Genomic DNA, 27,466 nt, shown 5'->3' with positions numbered 1-27,466 from the left:
AGGAATGAGGCAGGGGAGCACAGGGGCTGCACCCACAGTGCAGGGCTGAGTTTGAGGAGTGTTCGGTAGCAGTTCTGGCTTATAGACCTCTTGGCATCACCTTCTCCTCATCAACAGTGCTTCTCCTCCATCAGCCCTTAACATGTGCTGCCATGACTGCTCTCAAGTGGGTGTTTGGGAGGTGACACAGCAAGGAAGTGATGCACAAAGAGGAATGAGGAAAATCCAAAAACAGAACAGCAGAGAAGTCTCTGTGGTGCAGGTTGGGTCCTTGGCTGCCCACACTGTGTGACCTCCTAAGCAGATGTAATTCCCCAACCCCACAGCACAGCAGAGGTGAGCTGTGTCTGGGCAGGTGGCTGGGGACCCATCACTGGGAGAGAGCCTTGTCACATGACACCCATCTGATGCACAGAAACTGAGCTGGTGTTCTGCCCTTGAGCCATGTCCAACAGCTCCCCAGCACTGCTAGACTATGTAGGCTGGGATTCCATAGTAGACCAGACTGAGGACACATAATTAAATCCTACTTCCCCTAGATCCAAATGTACCAGAAAGTGGTCAGACTTATGGCTTGGCCAGCTGAGAGTATTGCCAGCAGCAGACAATACACACTCCCCTGACCAAGTGATGCTCTCCCAGGCAATCTGCATTTTCCTCTGCCTCAGCAAGGCCAGACCAGACACTGATCAACCTTCCACCAACTTTTCTGGCATGTACAAAATACCAGCACGGCTCTGACCAAAGCTCTGCAATTTCAGAGAAGCCCAGCAATGCTCAGTCTGAACATCCCTGAGTGTGCCCAGAGTGATGCTGTGTTAACCAAACTGGTTGTGCATCACTTGCTTTACAAATTAATTCCGTACATGGGCTCCGATTTATACAGGTCAGTTGCTGGTGCTGATTTAACTGAACTAATTTAATACCAGTGCCAGATAAACAAGTCCTATAATTATATGCAGATTTGCTGTGCTATTCCCTCTCAGACTTACTTCATCTTCATGGCAAGCTGGCTAATAGAAGTAGTACAAATCATGATCCTTATAAAGCTGTTTATTTACATGGAGATTTTTTTTTCTTTGGCTTATACTTGAAATAAAACCATATCCTTTCCAGTCCCTTGCACTGGAGTGACAAAAAAACTATTATCATTTTCAAAATGTGGTTTCTCCCTGCTCTACTTCTAGGCAGTTAGCCTTGTCTAACTAGGGAGGCTGCCCAGCCAAGATCCTCCTTTGTCAACAGGCAAATCACCCTCAGGCAGCATCTCAGGTCTTCAGCTCCTTTGGAGGAATATTTAATGTCCATTGGTAAGAGAGCAGACATTAACAGCTAACTTACAGGTCTCAGCAAGAGACCTCTCACGAGGTGGGATGCAGTCAAACCATGTTCTTATTCTCCTCAGCTGTAATTTGGAAGATCAGATCTAATGTTTGACTCACTAGATGGTGCTTAAAATTAGGAAAATATTAGTGTTTCAATGCTGTTGATTTGTTGGGAATAGATAATACATTTTTAATCATGTGCATCATTTAGATTTTAAATTAGGTTTAGCTTTCAGACTTTCGGTGTATTTTCTCTTGAAGTCATTGCTCTACTGCAGTAGGCAGTCTGCAATAAAAAAGAAGATTCAGAGTTCTGCTGTGAAAAATGTTGGCTTCCAAGTTTGCAGTTGTTTTTTTTCTATACAAAGCTGAAAAGTGGCCCAAATTGCAATGTCATGTTCATTTAATATTGCAAGTAAGTCATCAGTTAATAAACAATTCAATTACTATTTCAAATTTTCCCAATTATTTTAAGAGTAAATTTTATAAAACAAGTTGCACAAGTAAAATTAGGCTCATTAGCAACAAGTGGCTTACTGTAAAATATTCATTACAAAAATCCACAGTGGATGATTCTAGGCTACATTTTCTTCCAAAAGAAATTAGTGTAGTCTGAAGGACAAGAGAGTAAATGCTTCAGGTGATCTGTAATGTACCACATGAACAAATACATCAAAAATGAGACAAATCATGAATAGGGATGATGTAGCATACAGGTTTTCTAGAAATTACCAATCAGAAAGATCATATTGATTTACGTTGTCTCATAAAAATCTCTGGACTAGAGTCTGTTCTTCATCCTTAAATAATCACTCACAGTAGTATTTGGGTCAGCCCATCTATTTAAAGCAAGGGATGCTTAGCTCAGGAAAGCAGCCCTTAAGAACAAAACAGTAAGAGGGAGGAATTTTCTTGCAGCCAAAGCAATGCCTGGTGAGATCATGTCTCTTTATAAAAGCAAAAGACAGTTTGGATGAGTTTGGATGAGGTGAGTTTAGACCTTTAGGTTTTCTCCATTTTGGCAGGGGGAGTCTGTGGATGAGTGGAGCTTTAAGCACTGTCTGAGTGGTGCCACAGGACACTAATCCCATGAGCTGAGGGAGCAGGAAATCAGCACGAGGCAGCACATCCCCCAGCCCATCGGATAAGTTTGCAAACTCTCAGCACACTGTATCCATCCTTGTGCCACCTCAGAGGGGTCTGTGTCTGGGGACAGTGCTGGCAACAAAAGCTTTGTCTGAGTGAAAGCCTCCATCTGGCACTGGGGAGAGATTTAGTGTGAGCAGGAGTCAGAGCCAGGGACTCAGCCAAAGCTTCCTGCAAGACCATGTCTGCTAAGCCATGGCTGTGTGGCAGTTTCCTGTGGTTCTGTGGAAAAGTGCAATAAAGGAGGAAATACCATTGACACACCTGGGTTGTGAGTGGCCATATTCCAGTTGGGTCACTCTAGCACCCTTACACTAGTGCAAGAAAGTATCCTGTGTCAAACTGTGAAAGGCAACACCAGTGCCTCATTTGTTTCCTCTTCCTTTCTTTCAGGTTTCCTTTCATTTGCCTCCCATGAAGACAGATGTTACAGCATCCATTGCCCTCTCAATGGGTTAGATGAGCTTCCCTGGTGAATAAAAACAAGTTGGGAAAGTTTTTTAATTGGGTTTCCATTTCAGAGCAACTGCAGTGGGATGAGTCAGGCACTGCAATTGCAGGATAATGAAGGAGAATGTGTATTTTAATGAGCCCATTTCAGAGCAGATATACTAATGGCCTTCCCAGATTTCACAGCTGAGGGTAGAAGGCTGCTTAGGGTTCACCTGCTTCTGTAATGGTCAGGTGGCACCAGAAATGCTCTGCATCGAGCCCTGGCTTTACCGTGCTGGGCAGGCAGTGCTGCCTGTGCTGCTGGTGGGGCAGAGAGGGACCTGCAGCCCCTGCCCACTGATGCCTTTGTTCTGCATCCAGCTCAGGGACACTCACGGTCCCCTGTGGCTCCTGCCTTTGCACAGAGAGGACATGTACAGCCCTAACTGAAGCTGCTCTGCTCATGGGTCACTTCTGCATGTGTGGAAGCCTTGCTGCTATAAAGGAACATTTCTGATCCCCATGCAACACTACTGCCTCCCCAAAGACCTTGGGGCTGGTTGAACTGGGTTTTCAAACTTTATTTGCTTACGTACATGTAGTGGCAACAGCTGCAGTTTCAGGCTGTATGACTGCTAATAGCAGGAGTGCTGGGCTTTCCCTCCTGTTTGTGGTTGGATACAACCACCAAGCAGCTCCCAGCTCTGCCCCCATGGCTGATAGCCCAGTCCACTATGACATGGTTTCTGTGGTGATGCATGTATCCAGTACAAAACCAGTATAACTGGGATATACAGCTCAGGTCTAAGAAAATTATAAGGAAATGGAACCTGGTTCCCCATGGTTCAATGCTCTTTTAATGCATTTACCTTGCCATTAGAAGGAGGATTAGTTTTTATAGGGATAGAGATGTAAGGAACAACTGATGCTCTAGGACCATAGAAGAGAAAATGAAAGTGACATTTTCTTCTATTAGGTCACCATATAGGTGAAGTAAACTGGCAGACTGATAAGAACTCTCTGAAATCAAGGTCCTTTTCAGCTTTCATAAGCTGGTTAGGATTCAGCTCTACCATCCTCTTCCATTCTCTAGTTCACATTCAAGCAAATGCTCTTAAGACACAGACTGATGGTTAGCAAAGTAAAGGTTACAGTGTAATCAGCTACTCTTTGAGAGAATGACAGCATGATGCCCATACTCAACGGATCAGTAAGAGTGTTCCTAGAGTCTGTACACTATGTCATCATCATTATCAGCATTGTTAGCAGCAACAGCACATTACCTGGTGATCTGGACTTGGTCCCTCCATGATCTGTAACTCTCAGGCTTACCCTTGCAACTGAAAGGATTCCACCTGCATCTGCTGATCCTTTTTCATTTGCTCACAAGCTCTCAGGTTTGAGAGTGGGAGAACACACAGGCCCTTGCACTGAGTGAAGGGCAGCTGGAATTAGTTGACATGTGATGAAGGATAAAGGATGGACAACATACCACCAGGTTTGTAGAGGACTTTTTTTCTTTAATGACTCCTGACTGAATAAACCCAAACTGGAGTGTGTCAAAGCATTGATGGGATGTGTTTTATTTAAACTTCTAATCTGCATGAATTACTGATGGTGTGTGACTAGCAAGCCTCACCCATCGTTTGTCAGGCTGATTTCAGCACTGAACTGTATGACAGAAGGTACTAGTAGCCCTGCTCATCAAATAGGAAGAGAGACAACTCCCTGAACACAAGACATGGTCTTTAAGTTTCACTCCTGAAAGAAGTGTCTGGGGTAGTTACAGGAACTGGACTGTATATGCCAAGCTTTCTTCTCCAGGCCAGAGTCAAAGCCAGGCCAAAATTTCAGACATCTCCCCTCTTTCCCTGGTGATCTGGGTGCAAACTGGGTATGTATACAAGCCATGGAGTGCAAGGAGACAAAACCCTTATCACCAAGGAACTCTCCAAGAGCTAAAGTATTCATTTTTATCAATTTTTAGTTTACAGTTCCTATGCCTATCATTCATGAAAGTGCAAAAATTTGCCTGCCCAGAAAGTCATGGCCAAACCAGCTTGAAAGGCTGTAGAGGTACCAACTTCTATATTCAGCAAGTTTATTTTGGTCTCATTTGTCTAGAATAAGGATTGACATAAGTGACTCTCAAAGGAAGAGACCATAGGTAGCCCATGCCCTGAGTCCCAGCAGTGTGCACCTGGCATGACAGAGCAGCATCATTTTCCTGCTACAATAGCAGAGTTTTCAGGGAACCTTTAGATTTTGCCTGAAGTGGAGAACTCATTGCTCTATGTTAGCCCTACTATCACACCAAAGAAATGACATTATAGACAGATGAAGAGAAAAGCAGGTGAAGAGGATAGACAGACTTAAAACATGTGAAACCCTTTGTGAGGAAACATAAAGTTTGAAATGTCTAACAGCAAAACTGGAGCTTTCCCAATACTGCAAAGACTTTGTCCATTGGTCTTCCAGGTGCCCATCCCTCAAGGGCACTAGGAATCTCTCAGCAGAACCATGGGACTTGCATGACATTAGAAGTCAGCAGCCCTCGGATGCATCTCCCCAGCCTTTCAGGGATATCAAGCAATGCAGTTGGGGCAAGCACACACCCACCTGAGTAACACAGGTCAGCCAGAAATGCTCTGTCAGGAAGACTGGCAAAACGACTCCTGCAGTAAAGAGGCGGTGGCTCTGGGGGTGAGGGTGGGCAACATGCTTCAGCAGGATGCTGTGCTGCTTCTAGAAAATCCTGACTCCTCATACATACAAGACCAGTTCAGTTGCATCTTCCTTCTCCGTTCAAGGAAGCAGCACTGATGTCAAGGAACCTCCTCTGATCCCAACAGCGGTCATGTGAAAGGGGAAGATGCTAATGAGAGCTGAAGTTAAATGAGAAATGTGGTTACAATGGTGTCAATTTGATATTCTACCACTGCAAGGGGGGGGGAGGGAGATTAAAAATAAATATCTATGCATCAAGTTCTTTAAAAATTACAAGTAATGACATTATTATTTTCTGGAGGTCATGCAATGGCAGCAATGCAGTAGTTTAAGGCAAAGTTGACTATCTTGACAGGATGCAACTATGGCTTCCCTTCCTTTCAGCCTCCTCGGGTCTCTCTCTTTTCTGAAATATGGTCCAACAAGCAAGCTATCACAATTTCCTTAGTTTGCACTGTGCAAATAACAACTCTGATAAGAGGAAACCCAATTTTAAAGGTAGAGTAGTAGATAATCTCTCTGCCTACACCTTTATTTAGCTCACAGTAATTTATGAATGTGTTTATGGTTCTGGTTAAAAACAAACAAACAAACAAACAACCACATTATCTTGACAAACTAGACCTGAGGCACACTTCCAGCCCACCTCTACACACTGCTAGTACAGTCTTCCATTACACCAGCTAAGCCAAAGCTTTTTAAAAGACATATTGTATTAAGTAAACTCTCCCATACTTCCCAACATCAGCACCTTGACATCATTTCCAGGGTTGGGAGATTACACTGTCTGGAAAGAAAACACTCAAGTTCAGGAGTTACACTGAAATAGCCTTATCCACTCATTTTTGGCACACACCAGCTGTATGTGTAAAATGAAAAGCAGTCTGTGCAAACAAACTGCACACCCTCATATTTCTGCTACTCCTGACTACAGATCAGAGGCTATAACTTGAAATTATACAAAGAAAACGAAAGCAATCACCATACAAATCACCTGTCTGGTTTTCCCCAAGCAGGTTTATTTGCCCTTGACAATATAAAGTAACTGTTAGAAGTCTGACAGATCTTCTGCAGGGAGGTATTTTGCAATTTTCTTCAAATGAGCTTTGTGACCTAATAAGTATTTTTCAGTTCAAAGTTTACAGATTTATATGGAAATAGAGGCTGGATTTGACTCCTTTGAAGCCAATAGGAATTTCTCCATGAACTCTGCAACAAGCAGAAATGCACCTTAATATAGAGGAGCTTGAGGGGATGTCTTACCTTAGGTTTTCAGCCTTATATACCAACTTTCTCACCTAATGTGCAGGATATATTTAACTCCCAATGGTCCTGTTGGAATAAAGGTCATTTTAAAGATCAGACCCTTTACAACTGAGCCCCTTATCTGCTATAAGGGGCTGGTGAGTTTCTATCTGCAGCACGTTATTTTCAATGTGGTAACTCTAGATATGTAGATATTACATCAGTGGTCTTTGTGAGGCGAGCAGGCCCTGCTGAGCAAGGATGGGGAGGGATAGCAAAAATCTCAGCCAGGATCCTCCCATTCTAGAGCTTTCACTGATGCTTTAGGGAGCAGAGTCTTCAGACACTGGCATCATGTGACTGTCCATTGTGTCCCTACTGCTGATTTCACCTGTGTTACTTCAGAAGCAAGATTGTTTCCTACTGGAAATGTTTGATTAAATGATAAAAAGGTAGGTTTTATTTTTCTTTCCAGCTAGTCAGGTAGGGCATTCTCCTGATCTTCCTTATGTTTTCAGAAAAGAGCTAATGGAGAAAATACTGCATTTCTACAGTTCCTGGAATTGCAAAACATTACCACAATCTTCAGAAAAGAGATACTGCAGAAAACTTAAGTTCCTGTAGGCAATTTGTGTTTTCCCATATATTGAAATTCTCATCTACAGAGGCAAACAAGAGCATAAATAGGCATAGCTAAGGCATCAGAAACAAAAGTGTTCAGAGCATTTTCAAATACAGAAAGAGCAGTTTAAAGGCCAGGGTCCCTTCAGGCAGCTAAACAATCCTAGTGGCCATTGTTCCTCATGACAATGTCCTTCCTACTTACTAAAATGCAGTGAATCTGTTATCAAGGTGACACCAAACTGTCCAGTTTGATTCAGGACAGTGCTGTGTGCAATGGGCACTTTAGAAACACTCAGAAAGTGCTGGAAACCACCCTCCCATAAGAACACTGTAGTCAATCACTGCAGTCAATAAATTTTTTTGCTCTTAATTGTTTGGGTTTCTCTTAGAAACAAATATTTAACAGCTTCTGGTTTGCACAGTCTTCTAAAGGTCACAAATGCCAGCTCCAAGGGGAGCCAAGCTATTCAACTGTAAACTATTTAACCTTGGCTTCCTGTGCAAGCTTGCACTGCCATAAAAGTAGGCATCACTATGAGACTTATGTGTAAGGACGGAGGGGTAAAGTTCTTCCCCACTTGGCCCATTTTAGCACGTTATTTTTAAAAGCTTATGTGTTCAGTGATGAAAATAGATGCTTTCATTCCAGTTATCCTTTCGGATGGGTTTGATGTTTTGGATAACAATTACTTTCTCATTTAAAAATTTTGGATGGAGTGAAGAGAAAATTATTTTCTTGTGATTATTATTAGTGGTGAAAGTTTGTATTAAGAATAAAAAAGGTTCAGGTTTTCCAAAACTACTATAGTCCTTCAGCATCCTTTACACAACTATATGTAGTAACCTAAAGTTCTAGAAAAGCTTCAACTGAGTTACTAGTCTCAACTTCCTAAGACTATTCAGACAAGAAATGCTTTGTCATTATTTCTTATACATACCTTTCACTTCATCATGACCAAAAATACCAATCAGGAGAATTACTGGGGAATCTATAATCCAATTTTTGCCTTGACTCTTTTCATGCTCTCTTCATTTGAATGACATAATTTCTAGTTACACCAATCGCCTGATTACTCATCTGTGCCCCTTGCTTATGGATAATAAAATGTGTGCTGAGCTATGCTTTCAGCCTGATGCAGTGGTTTGGGGATTGACTTTTAAACTTTTAGTCATTTATCCTCTTCCTTTTCTCCTTGTTCTGGTTTTGATCTGTTCTCTAGTGCCATTAGAGAAGGTGAAGTTTCTTATGGTTGGGAACTACTAGTCCTTCTGACTGGAATCCTTTAGCTCTTGTTTGGGTTCAGCAAGAATGAGCTTGCTTTCTTTTAAGACTCATTATTTTTGTCATCTGACCTAGAAAAATCATGAGAGACCAAGGTCCCCACTTCAGAGCCCATTGCATGTAGGTCAATCATGTCTTGGGAAACACAGGGTTTGCTTTCTCATCTCTGGCATGGAAATTGATAGAGTTGGCATAATTCTCTAACTTGATTCCTCTAGTCAGTGTTGTATGTTTCCTGAACAGGCATAATGTGTAATATCACAGATATGTGTTACATTTATGCAGGCCAATAATAACAACTTTAAATTAGGAAACAGTTTTAGACATTAAAGATAACAAAAGGCTAGGATAGGTTTCCCATGGAGGTTGTGAGGTTGCCATCATGGATGGCATCATCTTTAAAGTGATGTAAAGAATATATCCCTTACAAATCTGCCTGGAATTAGGCTTGGAGGCAAGAAGATGGATTAGATGGTGTTTGGAATCCCACTGAGGGCTGTACTCAAGGATCTTCTGCTCCTAGTAAGTGTTCAATCACAGATTCCTCTGAACAAAGTCCTCAGGGCTTGGTGATTCACACAAGTGATTTTCTCAATGGAGGTGCTTTGCTGAAAGACAAAAGCCTTAAATATGAAAAATCTTGAAATGCATGCTAGCGTGTGATGCTTTGGAAATCACATAATCACTCTGTTTGGACAATTTACTAAGCATGTCAGTGAGCTGAAAATGTACAGGATAAAGGGCAAGCAAAGAATGTCCCTTAAACCACTGCCTCTCTTCACAGGAAGAGCCATTGGAAGGTCATTGCCCAACATCACTGCTGTTTAAAAAGCTGCCTCCCAGGGATGTCATGACTTGAGCACTTCTGCTGAGATCAATCCATAAAGAATGCGTTTTTAACAACCGACTGCAGTAGTATGGAAATTAACCCTTCAGCAGCAATGTCAGAGTTGTTTTGATTTTTTTTTCCCTCAGCTGACATAGAGATTAATAAAACTGGTAGTTTTCTATCTTAGATTAAACTGGTAAAGAAGAAATAGTTCTTGTTCTGAATATTAGTAATTTGCATTTGTGATTGTCGCTTTTCCTTTGGTTGTTTTTCCTTGAAGAGAAGGAGGAAAGTGTGTAAAACATCACTAAGCCAAAAAAATCAATAAGCGTAACAACAGCGATATTCTTCTGTCTGATTCATCCTAGCCCATACCAAGTCGATAGAGGGGTAGGAGGGAGACCCCCTTGGAGAGTTGGAAGCTGATCCTGGTACAGGTTTGCCAGATGATGCAACACCAGTGTGACTGCTGGGACACAATGAGCCAAATTCCAGAGGAATAATGCCTCCACATTGACATACTTGTGTGTTTCCTGACATAACCATGCAAATAACCAGGTGATGCAAAACCACCTCCCTAACATGACAGTTCACTTGCTGTTCAAGCAGGACATGAATGTGGAAAACACAGCCGCACTAAAAAGCTCTCTGAGGGATGAGACAGTCCCAGATTTGTGGGGAAGGACTATAAATCCTGGGCACCAGACTTTTCCCCCATAGATGTGAGGAGCTCCCTGAAGGACAGCAAGGCAGGAAGCCTTGACCAAGCAAGCTGGACAGGGGCAATCACAGGAGACAGTAGGCTAGCAGAGCCTGTGTCCTGCTGGAGGGAAGGGGAGAGGAGGCTCCCAGTCCTCTCTCCCTGCCTCCCTGGTCTGCCACCACTCCAGCAGGATAAGGTTTTGAAGGCTGTGGTCCCACCTGATGTCTTTCTGAATCAGGCTCCTCCAGAGATCATGAACTGCTGGGGCTCTTTTCCAGGTGGGGGTTGGAGGTCTGTGAGGGTTGGTTTCTTGTAGCCTCATTATGCTGTGTGCTGAAGGAATCTGCAACAATATGGAGCTTCTCCTGGTCCTGGATTATCAGCCCATTAACCCAGGAGAAGTGTGTGCTCTCTGCTTACCCTGACCATGTGGTCTCTGAGAGCCCCCAAAAAGGACACACAGGGACCACTGGCGAAGGCAGGAACAAAGAGAGGAGGTTTAATCAGGGGTACAGGTTTATATGGACTTTGGGGGGATACAAATTCACCAATAAGGGACAAGAGGGGAGTCTGGATTTGTGCCAATAGGAGTAAGGGCATTTACATTCAAAGGGAGAGGGTTTCAGGTAACATGAGGTCACAGTCTTTCTCCCAGCCCCCTGGCCTGGCAGGGGTTTATGGGGTTTATGGGAAGAAGAAACAATGACAATGCAGTTTTTACATATAGTACATTCAAACCACATTAAAAACATCAGTTCTTAAAGCATTCTCAGTGGCTGGTGTATTTTCTTCATCTGCCCATTTCTGACATGACATTCTCCAAGCTATGTATTGAGAATGCATTGCTACAGTGGTCCATGAGCTTTATACATGGTGCAAACCAGCAAAGCTTCATCTACACCTGCAGATGACCTGGACATTGGTTTTGGTCAGGAACATGGCTCCCTTCAGTTGCCTTGCTGGACACATGGCATAGGCAGAGTGTATTCCTTTTCCCTCAAGGGCCAGGGAAGAGCCCTGACGTCCCGTTTGTGTCATGACTAAATGAATTTGGTGGTGAATTAATGTTCTGAACTATAGAGTGCCATCTAGTATCATCTTTCCCAATCCCCACAATACTCTTACCCTTCACACTGCCCCACTTGATTGCTCTTAGTGTGGTCAGTAGCATTTTATTGGAGAAAACCCAGGGAATTAAGAGGTGGCCTCATTTGGAGGCATTAGTCACTGTGATGCCATTCAGGTATGAGGACAGACTGTGAAGGCTTTCAGACCACATGCGTTCATGACATTTAGAAGAGGTGGGTGACCTCATAGGAGATTATCTGAGAGACCTAAACTGTCCATAGAAAGTGGCATTGGAGGCCTTCATTTATCCTCACTAACCTTCAGCAATAAAAAGAGAGGATGAGTGCATGGATGTGCATGCAGGAAGTATTTGAGAAGCGCTGAGAACACTGTGAAAGCCAGATGGCTGGTAAACCATACCCCAGCTCCAGTGACACGTGTCTGTCATGGAAAGAGGGAGGAGGAGGACACGATGTGCCTCACAGGGTAGAGGGCTTTACTTGCTTCTTTAATGAGTTTGTGTTTGCTACCTAACTGTGCAATAAGACAGAAGGATTTGTGATGCTTTCCTAGTTTCTGCAGGAAAGCACAAATTTGGTTATTCTCCTGATCTTCATAATTCCAGGTACAGCCACCAGGCCAGGGCCAGACTTGTCAGCAATTGTGACAGCAACCCACAACACTGTGACGTAGAGCCCTATTTAACCAAACCCTGACACCTCTTCCACCACTCACCCAGCACCTCCAGATCAGCAGTTCAGCACACACCAGGACTGTTGGTAGGGAACAAGGAGTGAGATGGTTTTCTTAAGTTCAGTAACAATAAGGATCCAAAGGGCCTAAAGATTTGCTCTCAAGTTTTTGACCTCCTCTAAGAATTCATCTGCCATGGCTCAGTCCAGCACTTATCTTTCACCAGCGTGCTCATGTCAAAGCTTGGATTATCAGTCTCTTGTTAGAAGGGAGATCTGTTCTGACTCATTGCAACTCTTCAAACAGTCAGCTAGGAAAGCATTAGATGAAGATGAAGAACCATTGTAATTGAAGCAGGGAGGGTTTTGATTTTTTCATTTTGTAGATTTTAGGAACACAGTAACTGTAGCAAATGTAGATTTAATGTGCTAATATTCCTAACAGCCTAAGTTCATTGTTTATACATCCTAACCCCTACCACAGATCAGTAGCTCAAATTCCCTTAGTTGTTTAGACTCTCTTCAAGGTAAAAAGCTGAATGCTATCAGAAGACCTGCAGAACAAATAAACATAAGCAAACAACCTTGGGACTCAGAACATTGGAAGAACTCCAGGAGCCTGAGGAAGAGGAGCTGATGAAGACAGCGGGTCTCATCGACCCCAGCCCCAAATCCTTGGGGGTGGAAGAGGGGTGGAACCGGGCCTGGATCGAGAGATGTGTAAAGTAATGATTGGAGGGATCACATTATAAAAGTCATGGAAACTAGAGCTTGGAGAGCACATGCATGTCATCATGTATTGCTGTGGACCTTTGTCCTGGTATTAAAATACTTTACTTTTTATCTTATCCTACACTAACTTGGCTCAGAGTCCTCCTTTGTTGGGAGGGCTCTCACGGCATCATATTAGATGAAGATTAGGCTCAATAGAAACTATTGCAGTACCTGTAAAAAAATTACTATGGATGCAGCATCTGTAAGAAAGACAAATCTAATTTCAGTTTCACTGAAAATGCAGCAAAGGGTTAGATCACTTTTCACAGCATGACATCCAGACAGAATCAAATTTAATTAGTTACCAGACAATATTTACCATCCTCCAGTGCTTATGAAACCCACAGTTGGTATCAGGGCCAGAACATTCTCACTTTGCTATTGCACTTGCAGTTAGTCACTAGTTTTCTGTAGGATGTCTTTGAAAACATCCACCTCATAGATTATGTAGTGGGAAGTATAACATATGAATAGGTGTGCTTATTTTACAAATGGCTTTAGACTGCTTCCAAAGACAGGAAAACTGGATTTTACCAAGTTTGACTGATCTTTATCCAACACTTAGTTTTACTGTCTCTGGAGAACATTTTATCTTGGGGCTGCAGTACTTTTTGAGGACTGAAGAACTGGCTTTGGGGGAAGTTTTCTTTGTAATTATTCATGCACCAGTAGTACTAGTCAGCTCATATACCAAAATTAGGAATTTTTTTGCCAAGTGCATTATTTAATCTGCAAAATTTCATTCAAATTAAATACGCACACATTAGAGAAACTGAGACTTACTGATGAGGGCAAAAGAATATTGTTTCAATATTTTGCCCCTAAAGTAAAGATACAACTATTTTTCTCAGACCACCTTCTATGATTCTCTTCTCTCAACATCAATTTTTTATAATAAAAACCAGCCAAAGTGACAGAATTTTATTATGTCTTCTCATAAATAATTTACAGACTGTGAGAAACAAGAGATAAACAAAAGGACCTTCTTTATCACCCTTGTGATTGCACTGAGTGCAGTCCTGATGAAATGCCACTGAACTCAATGAACTGGGTCTCCAGACTTTGATTTTGGGAATTCACATCCATAAGCACAGTTGCACATAACTACAGATGTTTTACTGATACAGTAAGTAAAGCAGTACGGTGGGGCCCTTGCTTTTGCTACCTTTTTATTTTTTTTTTTTACTGCTAGCTTATATCATCAGAGAAAAGGCAAACCTGCCAGTTTAGTTTTATAACTCAAGCTAATACATAAATCCAAGCCTCCAGAGTTTCAAGGCAAGTAACACTATTTGTCTTAGAAATGCAGAAGCAATAAAATCTTTTAACTGAAAGTGATGAAACCAGAGTAACCAATGAAAATACATTCAATCTGACTGAAATTTTTAGGTAACAGTAATTATTATTTTGACTTTCACCTTTATCTTTACCTCTAAGCTAAATGTGATTGGATTTTTCTGTGCAGATGATCAGAAAAATCATTACACTGTGCTTTTATTCATTGGCCAACAATTAAAAACCCCTTCCTAAATGTGTTGGGGTAATTCTATCTCATCAGACTAAACCCTTTGCTGTGGGCATTGCATGAGAAATATTTCTGGTTTTCTAATGGAACATGTTGCCAACGCATAGTAGAGCAATTTCTCTCAGATTAAAGAAATCTCTTTTTTGACATTAGGACAAAAAAATACAGCACAGAGCACTGGGTTGGGAGTTAACAGAGAACATTTTCTTCCCACCTTATGTGCATGGTGCTTGATGACACAAGGACAGTACTGTCCCTTTGATTTATGTCACATTAGCATCATATGGAGACCAGAGCACATGGATGATCTTGAAATCCAGTTCCCCATTAAGCAGCTTAGGGATTGTGGGGTGAAGAGGAATTTCTCTGTGCTTCAGTTATGACAACTATTTACTTGGATGCAACCATTCCTCTGGCTCCACTGTGTAGGGATGGCCATGTATTATCTCATTATTGAGGTGTTGGTACATGCGTGTCAGTGAGTTTGGCTCATACTGACAAAAGCTGCTGTGTATCCACATGAAATAGGCATTGATCTGTCATTATGCACCTCTGTGCTCATCCTTCATTGTAAGACCTCAGTCCTTCCCTAATTTTGTGCCAATTTCCTATCCCAGAAGTAAGACTGTATGTAAAGTTGCTTGGGGCATCTTTCACTGGTCTGTGTATGCCCAACAGTTGGACCCTTTGATAAGGCTTAGATGAAAAATAACATCCCTAGCAAATGATGATTCAGATCAGTTGTAAACAGTTTGCTAGCTGAGACAAAGAGTCTTCAGTATCTCCTTTTTTCTAGTACTTAATTGCTAATTTCATGTTTTATTAAGAATTTCTTGTAGTTGTAACATCTGACTTGGGGATCTCACTCACTGATCCCCACTCTCCATTAGCTGTCAGCCTCAAGAGAGTCTAAAATCATATATATATATTGAATTTTCACTTAAACAAAAATGAAGTTCAGAAAAAATATTCTTTGCCTCTGCCTGGTCCCTCCCCACTATCAAGATGTGGATCATTTGGGAACAAGGAGTTGAAATCTGGTAAAAGAACAACATTTCTCTGTCAGGGAGAGTTTTTTTCTTTCACTTATACATTCAGATGTGATGACTGGGATGTGGCCCCAGCACTCCCCATCCCCTGGAATTTACACTACAAGGTTTCCTAACTATGAAAGGGTGCAGAAAATGAGGCTTTACCTTTCCATTCTTCTCTGATAAGATAATTTTTAAAGTGAGTAAAGAATAATATAAACTGCGGCCCTGACTGATCTCACCTTCAACATGCTTTTGGATCAAGGGATTGTGTGTTTTCTTCTTTCTATCACTTCCATACTGGCATGAGCAATGCAGTCCAATATCAGTGACTGATAATGCAGTGTTGGAGAAAATTGTTAGTTTTTGATTGAATAGACACGTTACTCTCATTGGTATGTAAATGAAAGGTGCTCCTGATGCATTCCATCTCTTTACACTTCCATTTCTACCTGTCCTTCAGGGATGTTCACCTCCAAGGAATGCATTAATGGAAATCAGCCATGAGCATACAAGGATGTAGCAGGAGACTAACAAATGTTAGTATCGTACATTCAAAGTAATAAAACAAGAATTCCTTTTAATTGAGCTACAATGAGTGCAGTTCCTTTCTAATGTCCTGTGCAAAGCAATGCAAATGTGTGAAAATTTAAAATTCAAAAATATTTTGTGTTAGCTTTTATGTTATTTGATGGAGCAAACAAGAATTAAGTTGACTTAATTGTAAGTAATACTCAACTTGAAATCTGTTTTCTAACCAGAATAATTATATTTATTTTATTTGAATAAACAAGATCCAGGCAGAGAGTTTCAGAGTATGTAGAATAGTTTCAATAAACATTAGGAGAATATTATTATAAAACAGCTCCTCATGTCCCTTTACAGTAAAAAACATAAAAGAGACCAAGAAGACACAGTGTATTTAATTCCTCTAACTGTAAGATCTCATTTCCAAAAATAGAATATGCATTGAACAGTCTTCTTTTACATACAATCCATATGAAACAAATGTCAAGGATTAATCATTCTATGTAAGAGTTGCTGTGACCACACATGAATTTTGCCCAGCATCCATATTTCAATGTCCACATTTGATTTGGGCTTTTGAAGATAATGATCACTCAGCCTATATTTATGAGCACGTTCCTTCAAAGCTGTTTATTTGAATAAAGGTTGCATGTTTTCTGTAAGCTGGTTCACATCTTGTGTTTTCATTGTATAGAGTAAAGGTGATGCATCAGAACATCAGTGCATTTTAGATTCTGAAGAAAAATAAACACTTTGGCTCTACAACAAAAGAAAAAATAAGCTAAACTCCCCAGAAAAACCATCCCTTTTAATGTTATCATTTCCTTTATTACACATGATACATGATTCCTCTTCTATAAATAGGAGTACACAACAGGAAACAAGATGTTACACTCTGCATTTATTCTGCATTTTGTCAGATAATTTAAAAAATCTTTGTCCATGTTAACATTTTTCGAAAAGAATAAAACAAAATTAATTGCAAATAATGATCTATTTTTTAAAGCATTTATTTTACTTTTGCTCAAACTTCAAGTTACATTATTTTTTGTTCTCAGGTTAAAATCATTCCTGTACACATACACATTCATTGCTAGTTGCTGTGGTCTCTTTTATTCCGAAAGTACTTTCCTATGTTAAACAAAATGGACAAGAAGAAATTGTTGATATGAATGTACAGAGAAGATGCTTCCTATGGGATATTGAGCAGTTAGGAAGTTCATAGTCTTCATACAAATATATAAAATATTTCAAATTTTCTCCATTCATTGGAATCCACTCAATTTCCCTTGTCAGACCTGTGTGACAAATACAAGACCAGAAATGACTCATTATCAGGGCACTCACACGTATTTTCAGATCATGCAGAAAAGCACCTGTAAGTTTGAGGGGGAATACACTCCCCACACCTGCAATTTTGCTTTCACTGACTGTACTTGTTTACAGCCAAAGCTCAGGGTGTACAAATCTTTGTGATCCAATAGATATTTCCACCTACTCTCCAAATCTCTATCTGGTGAAACTTCATGACTCTGTGAAGAGCTCAGGCCTTTAAAGCCTCAAGTTTTGCCCTTGGAATATGATAGCTGTGGCCTCTGCCCCATCCCATCACCACCATCCCACCCACCCCTCCCACCATTGTCTGGCACAGTGCAGGTGGGCAGGAGCCAGCCCTACACAGACCCTGAGTGGGACTCAGCCCCAGGGAAGCCCTGCCCCTGCTCCCACAGCTGCAGGAGGGAAATCCTGCCATGTGGCTCAGCAGTGTGTCCACACTGCAGGGTGTAGGGATGCATCAATTTATAAATATCAAAATGGTATTCAATTTTACCTGTAAATGCTATTTACTCATATATACTTATATGTGCATGCATTTTAATTTTTTTTCCAGTTGCTTTGATTATGCTCTTCTCTTGCCTCCTCTGTTCCCCATTAGAGTCCTTACTGGTAAATGAGCCTCAGTCTTTATTTACTGTCCAAATTGAACAATCTAAATTTTCAGCTTCTCTTCTTTTGGTAGTGTATAAGTTCCTGTAACTACTTTTGTCACAGCTGAACTGCTCTCCTATTTGTGCTTTAATTCTCATGAATGATCAGCACTAAGAACAGTATTCTAGACATAGTAGCCAAGTATTTTTGATTGCATAAATCCCACTAGAGTTATTTATTTATCTAAAATACTGGGGGGGCGGCGAGGGGGGGAGGACTTAGATGCTGTCTGGGGAATGATGAGCAACTTCCTTTGACCTGTCTACAGTGACTCTTTCCTACACAGTCACAGCTAATTTAAAGCCCATCATAGGGCTGATTTCTGTTCTCTCTGAAGTTAAGAGATACCAGTGGTTGCTGTTGATATCGTTGGTTCCACACAGCTCAATACTGAGGAAAACAAGTTTTGCAATTAACTGTCAAAAGGTCAGAAAGAATGTTTAATCAGCTAAGAGGTAAGTAATTGAGGTGGAGAAATATCTCTATTTTCAGTAAATTTTATTGGACTCATGAGCCTTTAACAAACGCTTAGAAAATGGAGAAAAATTCACAGGACAGAGAAAAAAAATCACAAACTCCTATATCTTGTAAAATGAGTTTTTGCTGAGCTCCTGAACATGTGTAGGCTGTGCACATCTGGTGGGACATTCAAAAGGCTGGGATCGCTTAGCTTTCAGATGAAACACTTCCCTGGAAAGAGAGGTGATATTAAGAGAAACCCTACATTTCTTACACTGACTGCTTGAAACTTTGGCAACTTTTGAATAAAGAAGTCAAAAGCAAATTAACTTGTCTTGAAAAGAAGTGAAGGGATGTCATTGTCTACAGTGAAGAGGTCAGAAAACTACATATGGTGCTACTAACATGCTCTGTGACCATTAGCAATCAAACAATGTAGCCATCTCATAGCTGGATTCAGTCAGGCAGTGTACTCTTCTATTTCAGCCAAAATTTCCTTCCAGTCAGGTAATTTTAGGTATTTATCTTTCCAATCTCAAAAACAAAATAGAAATTTAAGGCTGTATTTGATGGCTCCGTGGGATACACACACACATGTAATCCTGTTCTATATAATTACCACCTGCCTACTCACGCCCTCCATGTGCTTCAGCATTCAGGATTATTCTCCTTTCTCTTTCAAACTGTTCTGTGCCTGTTCCTGAATATCACAGAGTGGCTATTTTCAAGTGGCATGTGGATAAAACATTGTTGGCTATGACTTAGCTGGAGTGCTCAATCCTGGGACCAGGAGAAAGAGTGTTCAGGGCACAGCAGACACATCTGAGCATAGTGTGGTCCTCGGTGTCACAAGTACTTTCTGACCCTTCTGCTGAAAGAGGCCATCACTGGTTTCTGCCTCCAAACACATTGTGGGTAGGTTTGTGGCATGATGGACAGCTGTAATTTAGCATTCTGGTTTTCAGGATTAGATGATATATTTTTTTATACCTTTCAGATTCAGCATCTTAGACAGTAAGGCTGTGTTTTCTGCAGTTGTCATCCTGGAGGAGACATCTGCCCTGCACAGGACCTCTATGCTTATCTTCCCCAAGTAGTTTAGTCTTTCCTTATTTCCTGAGTTCCTAATGCCTGCTGTCCTGTGCTGTGCACATCAAGCCCCAGGGATCTTGGTGATACAAAGAAGATGAGCACAAAACCCCTGAGTACAAAGAAGATGGAGAAAGACTTTCCTCGCTGGTGAGGACAGGAAAAAACAGGCACAAATTGAAATACAGAGAATTTCATCTAAATAGGAAACAAAACTTTTTTTTACCATCAGGGTGGTCAAAGCTTGCCCAGAAAGCTTGTGGAAACTCCATCCTTAGAGACATTCAAAACCCAACTGGACATGGCCCTGAGCAAAGACCCTGTCCTGAACAAGGGGATGGACAGGATGATATCCAGAGGTGCTCTCAAGGCTCAGGCAATCTCTAAGTCTGGGAAGAGCCTTTGTTTGTCCCAGGGGAAGTTATCCTCCACTCACAAGGGCTGGAGTGGATTCATGGGCCAGGTTCAAGGTCCCTATTTGCCCCTGCTTAGCTGTGGCACTGCTAGAAAGTTTGCAAACTAAAAGAACTAGGTGTTATACACTGAATCACTGTGTTGCTAATAATCGAAGTAATCTGGCTGCTGGAATTACTTTTAGCCACTTGATTCATTTCTTCAAATCCTCCTTTGTCCTTCCTTTGTTTTCTCCTAGTTCTCAAACTTTTAGCACCCAGATCCCACTGAAATTAGTATTAATATCACTTAATACCTTTATGACCTCAGGGCTGAAAGGTCCCACCTGGCATCACCCCAGTCAGCTGAGCGAGCACCTCTCTTCTTCCTCTGTCCCATGACACTCTCACTAAGCATTCAACCCACCAAAAAATCTACTGTGTCCAATTCTTCCAGTCAGGACTGAGACACAGAAGCTCTAAGAGCCAAAGGAAACTTGGTCTTCTAGGAGACCGTGTGCTTACAAGACTAGGTAGTTAGCAGGAGGAGCAAAAAAGCCCAAACTCTAGCACCTTAGAACACTGCTACTTGCCATCCAAATGCAGAAGAAATCAAATTGCCATAATGATCAACCTTGCCCCAGTGCTCAGGTGCTGAGGAAAATCAAGCCCACTGTTCTCAAATTTTGTCTAAAGCATGCTGCTTGCCAGCAGTGCTATTTTAACACCTGGTAATAATACTATCTTTCTCTCAGGTATACTCTCTGGCCACTTATAATTGCCACCTGAGCTCCCTTTGCAGTCAACCGACCCTCTATTATCTCCCCATAATGCTCCAGCCCACTCAGACCACCCACTGGCCGGCTCCAATTCTCTTTGTCCCAGCTCCCAAAGGCACGTTATTTTTAGAGTGCCAACTCCTCCAGAGATCAATGGGAGTCTGTAAACTCAAAAATAGGTTGCTTATGGTACATTAATAATCCTCACAGTTGTGTTCTCTGGTGGTTCTTTCAGCTGCTGCAGCTCTTACCTACCAGCCTGCCTTGCCACTCCAATCAAGCTTATACTGAACAACCCTTGGCCCCTTTAAAGAAAACAGAAAAGAATACACTTGAGACCAACTGCTTAAATGTTGTCCTGATTAAGAATATATATAAGCACATGCTTAGAAGCACTTTTGAATCATGGAATTACAGGGTTTTTCAGTTCTCAAGTCCTTTTCCATTCCCTGAGTGAGGATCTGCAGGACTATGATTGCAGTCAGTAGGATGCCAGTGTTACTTACTGGAACAAAGAAGACTGGATCCCTGAGGTTTCTAACCATGGGAAAAAGCAATGGCTACTTTTATGCAAAAAATTACTTAGTTATTCAACAGAGATGCAATTTCAAAAATAAATGTAAATAAATGAATGAATTGCAAAATCTCACTTTTTTTCTTTTTCAAAATTATAATCTTTAATGCCACATCACTCTTTTATTCTCTGAAAAGACAAAATCTGGTTAACAGCAGGTTAACAGCAAGCACATAAATGATTTATTCTTAAAAAAACCCAGTAATTACAACTGTCAGTGTTTTCTGGTCTTATAGAGCATGATAGTTGAAAGAAGAAACACGAAATGAATACAGATTTTGGCTGTATCTTCATATATGCAATAAAATGACCACATTCCATGCTAATAGACCATGTCTGAATCACCTGGGCACTAAAAACATATTTGTTATTTGTTTAACTGTTTTCAGCCTCATATAGTTCACTCTAAGATTCTGCTAAGACATCCTCTTTTGTAAGAAATAACTTTACAAAGGAGAAAACAGACATTAGCACTTCATAGAAGATCAGTGATTATAGCAAGTGCAACAAGGTTCAGTAAATGCCTCCCACTCGACAAGCTTCCAAAGTGAACACCACATGATGTTTACTCCTCACTAGGACCCATTTATAGATCTCTTACTCACCACTATCACAGTCATACATGCAACACTTAAAAAGAGGCATCAAGAAGCACTCTATTTAGGAGCAGACAGGGAGGTTACAGTTGGAGAACTGTCTCTTGTCTTTACAATACTGTTTAACCAGGCTGTGAAGCAGAATTTAAATCACCCAAACTCTAAAGACTCCAATCAACAGAAAGTGTTTACCTACCATATCAGTTGTAAACTGACAACAGGTATGGCTGCTTGAAGGAAATTTTGCACTATTTGGAAAAATTGATAGAAAGGGTTAAAAAATGCCTCTTCAAATGTGAAAGTGGGAAATGAAGATAATGACTTCTTATGGAGCTTGGAGACCCAGGAAAGAGTTTTATTCCCATGGTGTCATTCAAAAGACATCTGGCCATTCCTAGCAAATAGCACACTGGGAATGAAAAGGGTATCACTTACAGTAAGGTAAGAAGGGGACAGAGGTCATGAACTTCTGTTAGTCTGGAGCAGAATTAGCCTAGAATTACAAACAGACTGGTCTTCATAAGGAAAAACCTGGGCAAAAGGTAAATCCAGGGACATGTCTTCTTTGATTGCTCTAGTGAATTGTCAATGTGAAATAAAGCCAGACTATCTGCTTAGACTCCCTAATTCTCTTACAGATCTGGTAAAAGCCTTGACCTTTCTGAGACAGTAAACTAAAGTGCCAAGGGATCCACTTTAACTCATCTGCCCTCACTTCCCTTCATTGGGGACCACTTGTTATGATCATCTCCTGTGCAACTACTTTGATATTTATATCTTATTGGAATCACTGTCCACACAGATGTCAGAAGAAGCAGTAGGAAGTCAAGTGTGCTCCAGGTTAACATACTAGTACTGTGATGGGATGCCAGAGAGAGGTTTTGGATTGCAAATGGGAGTTCATCCCTTGACTCCTTCCTAACAGTAACTGGTTGACTAAATGAAAGACCCTACTTTAAATTAAAATGTGCTTTCTTGCATGCTTTTTGCAAATTATTTCAACATATTTGTTATGTTTCTGTCAGGAAAATTCTCATATATCTGAGCATCTATCATATGTCTTTTAAAATATATTTTCTCTCATGTATATTTTCTCTGCATGGTCCTGGGCAGCCTGTTCAAGGTAGCCCTACTTGAGCAGTGAGGCTGGACCACATGACTTCCAGAGGTTCCTTCCAACTCAACTATTCTGTGTTCCTGTGAAATACTAGAAAGATTAAATAATCTATGCCTTCTTTTTCCTTTTTTTTTTTTGACTCTACCTACAACCCACTGAAATATGTGGGGAAGCAGCTAAAAATGGAAACATAGGTTACATACACACATACATACAGAGCTTCAGAAGAAACAAAAAAGGTCATAATTGTCATAATTCTTATTTTTTCAATTTGTCTGACAAAGAATGATAGGTTAAAAAATGTGCATTTTCCACCAAAATATAAAAATAATTTTTATGATAACGAATTTTGCTTATCTTCACCATGAAGAAATTCTTGAAAGCCCCATGCTCCCTCTCTCATACATATGTTGTTCCTGTAATTCATGTCTGAGTTCAGACAGTAGGACATGGGGAGTCAAGGACAGTTTTGATCCTTTCCACTGCAGCTCAGTAATGCACACACAGGCTGAGTACTGTGTAACAGCATGTCTAGTCAAACACAACAGACTCTTATTTAGGACAAAAAACCAGTAAAGTGAAAACATTCCTTCTGTTATACTGTTGTCAAAATTTCATGTTATCTTCACTGACACAATGCTTTGTCAGCAAAGGAACTTGCAAAAGAGATACAATTTAGCCCAGTGGGTCTGAAATTACAGCTGTCAAATGGAAGTAGTTCAGATCAACATGAATTCTAAATTTTTGTTCTCCGAAAGACCTAATGTCAAAGAAGTCATGAGCCTTGTCATAGGTTGTAATGCCTTTCTTTTTTTTTCAGTAAGCAGAACTCAGATGTTGTGACCCAAATGCTAATGTATGTGGTTCTAACAGTCTAAAGTGTAACAATCAGTAAGAGTTTCAAATATGAAAAAAAAATCCCTCAAATTTCAACATTTCCAGTGAAAAATAAAGAACCTCTTCCCATAAACAAATATCCCTTCTTCTTGATTAGTACTACTTCAAAAGGTTTGGGGTTTGTAATTAGTCACAAACGCTACAATCTCTAGAGCATGGAAATGTGTTCTGAACTTTTATCTCTTTAGATTTATCAGTCATAGTTTTACTCTTGTTTGGGCATCTCTTGGCTGAGATGAGAAAGCTGCCTAAAATATCATGTGATGGGCTGTTAGTTTTCATTTAGATGAAGTACCACCCTTAACGAGCACAGATTTTTTAGCTTATGGATTCACTATAAACACTGATAAAGATCAACAGTTTCTTAAAGGTGGGAAAGCATATGAAGAGGTTTATCATATCTGAAGAGTTCATAAAGAGACTATTTAAGGACTGATTATGTATAACACTTCAAAATGTTATTACAAAGAAAACCTAATATAAATTCTGATATACTTTCTGTTGCAGTGACTTTTTCTGGAGCTACCCTTAATGTTTTCTCTCCACAGTTTACGTGTCTTGAAGCACAGTGCCAATAAGTTTGCCTCAAATTCAAGTTTTCATTTCAATTTTCTGCTTTCCATTAACATTTTCCCTAAAATTCTCATAACTTAAAATGTCACCCCTACGAAAATGTTCTGCAGACCCATCTTCAGTTGCTTTGGGACTGTATAAGACCATTTGTGATTCATAACAGGAAGTAAAGATTAAGCAGTATATACTGTATGTGATGATTAAAGTTGTTGATGAGGAACTGCAGTGGTTTTTCTACCTCTGTTAATGAGAACTATGCTGCAGCACTTACTACCTTTTAAATTAGTGCCTTCTGAAGGAAGAAAAAAACCCAGGTTATTCCTCTGTAGCCTTTTTCTAAGTTCATGCAAATGTGTGTCCATAATTATTGTTCTTTGCAATTATTTATCAACATAAAGGAAAAATTGTTCTTGGGGTTTATGTTAAGCCATTCTCATTCACCTATACCACCTCTGCTTTATAAAGTATTTGATTTCCAGTGTAGGCATCACTCAAGGGCTTGATCTCCTTTTTAAGGTATTGTCCTGACCATATTAACACGTACACCCAAATAATCCATTAATGAGGCCAGATGACTTAAAGACCTTTCATAGCAAAAAATTTATGGCACTGAAATTTGAAAAGGATTTCTTGGACAGTTTAGTTGTATTCCATTTTCATCCTCCATCATAGCAGAGAGTGAAACTTCAGGAATTATTGTTCTAGCAAATTCATCAGTAAGGAAGCCAAGGCCTAATCGCTGATCCTGCAAAGTGCTTATTACCTCCTCTGAGGTGCTACAAATCCTATTGATTACTCCAATGATAACCAAAACCACTTAGCAGCTTGCAGGCACAGGGTGAAAAATAGCCAGTAGAAGTGTACCTGGGTGGTGGTGCACTGTGAAAATGAAAAGATATTGCTGGGTCCCCTTATGAACCGGTAATTGTGATGTCTGCAGGACAAAGATACATACAAAAGGGACCAGGCTAACCACTATTAGAAATAAAATAATGACTGGTAAAATAGTACAGAACAAAAACCCCAGCAATAAAAATCAACTACTAAAAGAGAGAGTCACAAAAAGATGTGACATTTAAAACAATGGGAGATCTTTGTTGTACTGAGACTGGTGAAGGCTCTGTAAGCAGGTACTCTGATGACATATGAAATGCACCTGCTGCGAGATAATTGCATGACTGGGGTTTCTAAACCAGCATGTGTCTCTGAAAACAAAGTTTCCAGCTAGGAGAAAATGTATGTGGTGGTGAATGCTCTTGCTGAAGAGACTCCCTGCAGCCAGCACTTGGTAGTCCACCAGAGAAGACTTGGGGAAAATGCCCTATAGGTGTCTGCAGCTCAAGTGTAAGGACAAGAACATAATGACTGTGTAACCGAAATTAAACGTGGTCAAATAATTATAAAGCTAAACTACAGAATTCCTGGATTGTTTTAAAAGTAACTAATGAGTGTGGGGGCCACAGCCTTTGTCTTGGATCATGAGGTAACCCACCACAAGCACTACTGCTTCAAAAAGTCAAACATTCTCATGTCCCACAGAGGGCAGCACAAGCAGAGGGACCAAAGGCATTTTGCACCTTTCAAACCTTGCTGCTCTCATGGTACTCCCATTCTGGTGGAAACTTCACCCCATCAGCCTTGCATGTGCCTTGGCTGGGCATTCAGCTCAGAGAGACCCACAAATAGCTGTGTGGGCTGGCAAAGAGCAGGAGCTGTGCCTGGGGGTGGAGGAGGACATTTCATGAGGCATCTCACAGCCTTGCAATCCTCAGTCAGTAGCCTGGGCTGCAAAATTTTGTAATGATCTTAACTTCAGAGTCTGTTCCAGACCCATAGTATCAAGGGTTTGAAGTTGCTGAACAACAGGTGTTGGAAGTATTTAGAAAGGTTATTTGGGGTCAACAAGGAGCTGGAAATCTAATAAAACAAGCCTTCTTGACAGAAGTGCCTGATTTAGTTTAAAAATTTTCATTCATTCTCAGTAAATTGAAAATCCCCATTTGTTCTGTGCTTTTCTGTGAAAATTCAGGCCACTCAGTTTTGGTTTTCTAGAAAAATATTTGACTCTGGAAGGCTGAAATTTGGAAAAAGGTGACGTTATTTTTACTGGCATTTTTATGGTATGATAAAGACTCTTCCAGTCAAATCCTTTCAGCAGTCTTATTGCAGCCTCTAAAACAGTCCAATAAAAGCCATTGTAGGGGTGGGCTATCACCTTCAAGACTGTGCTGCCTCATGCCATGAGAACTCTAAAATGCATAACCATGCTCCATAATTTAATGATGAACAATGATTTCCAAGTTGGTTGTCGCAGGTTTGGCCTGGCTGTTGCCAACCCTGGACTGGCCCCCCTTCCCCCTCCCAGAACCTTCTCAGCAAAGGAAAGGAAAAAAAAACTGAAAAGAAACGCACTCTAAAGAAACTGAACTGAATAAAAAGAATAAATTATATTTACTAACATTTACAAACCACACTGTATACACAATACATAGGATCCTACCCCCCAGGGGAGAGGGGAAGGGAGAAAAGGGGATTGATTAGCTGGAAAATAGGGAAGACACCAACCCAACCCAAAAAAACTGAATGAATCAAAACAAACCCAATTAAAAACCTCAAGGAAGGGGAACAAGAATGAAACAATCTCACCCAGGACAGGAGAAACACCAGGGACCGGAGGGACCAGACTTCAACCACCTCCCCCAGCTCCTCAGCCCAGGACCGGGAAGTAAGAACAACACCACTCCCCCACTGCTACGTGGAAGACACTGTGGAATACTTGTAACTTCCTTAGATACAATGGTTACTGAGGAAGCCTTGGGTCAAACTATTACATTGGTTTATTAGACAAAAGAGATCCTGGAGGAAGGCACTGGCCTTGGACTTCTTCTATGCTGGCACTTAATTTGTGCTAGCTGTATAATCAAATATTAAAGCTTTACTTTAAATTATGTAGGGAAGTTTCTCACAAATCTGAATGCAACATAGCACACAGCAAAACGCTGCTCCTGGAAAGCCTCTATGATTTCACACCTGAATGCTCACGCCTTTTGCTATTGTCACACTGCTGCCA

At 40.8% G+C, this 27,466-nt stretch overlaps 1 protein-coding gene across 1 annotated transcript in view; it reads right to left on the bottom strand.

Annotated features, from left to right (window-relative positions):
* Positions 1-16,217: 16,217 nt before the first annotated feature.
* SMPX (small muscle protein X-linked) overlaps positions 16,218-27,466 on the bottom strand; it is a 38,526-nt gene continuing 27,277 nt past the window's right edge. Inside the window, exon 4 of the mRNA XM_071569427.1 lies at positions 16,218-17,229. The gene's annotated coding sequence lies outside the window, so the exon portion shown is untranslated. The remainder of the gene's footprint in view (positions 17,230-27,466) is intronic.

The sequence above is a fragment of the Pithys albifrons genome, chromosome 1, assembly GCF_047495875.1.
Source record: "Pithys albifrons albifrons isolate INPA30051 chromosome 1, PitAlb_v1, whole genome shotgun sequence".
In the NCBI taxonomy this organism is placed as follows: domain Eukaryota; kingdom Metazoa; phylum Chordata; class Aves; order Passeriformes; family Thamnophilidae; genus Pithys; species Pithys albifrons.
This window is presented reverse-complemented; position numbering and strand designations above follow the sequence as displayed.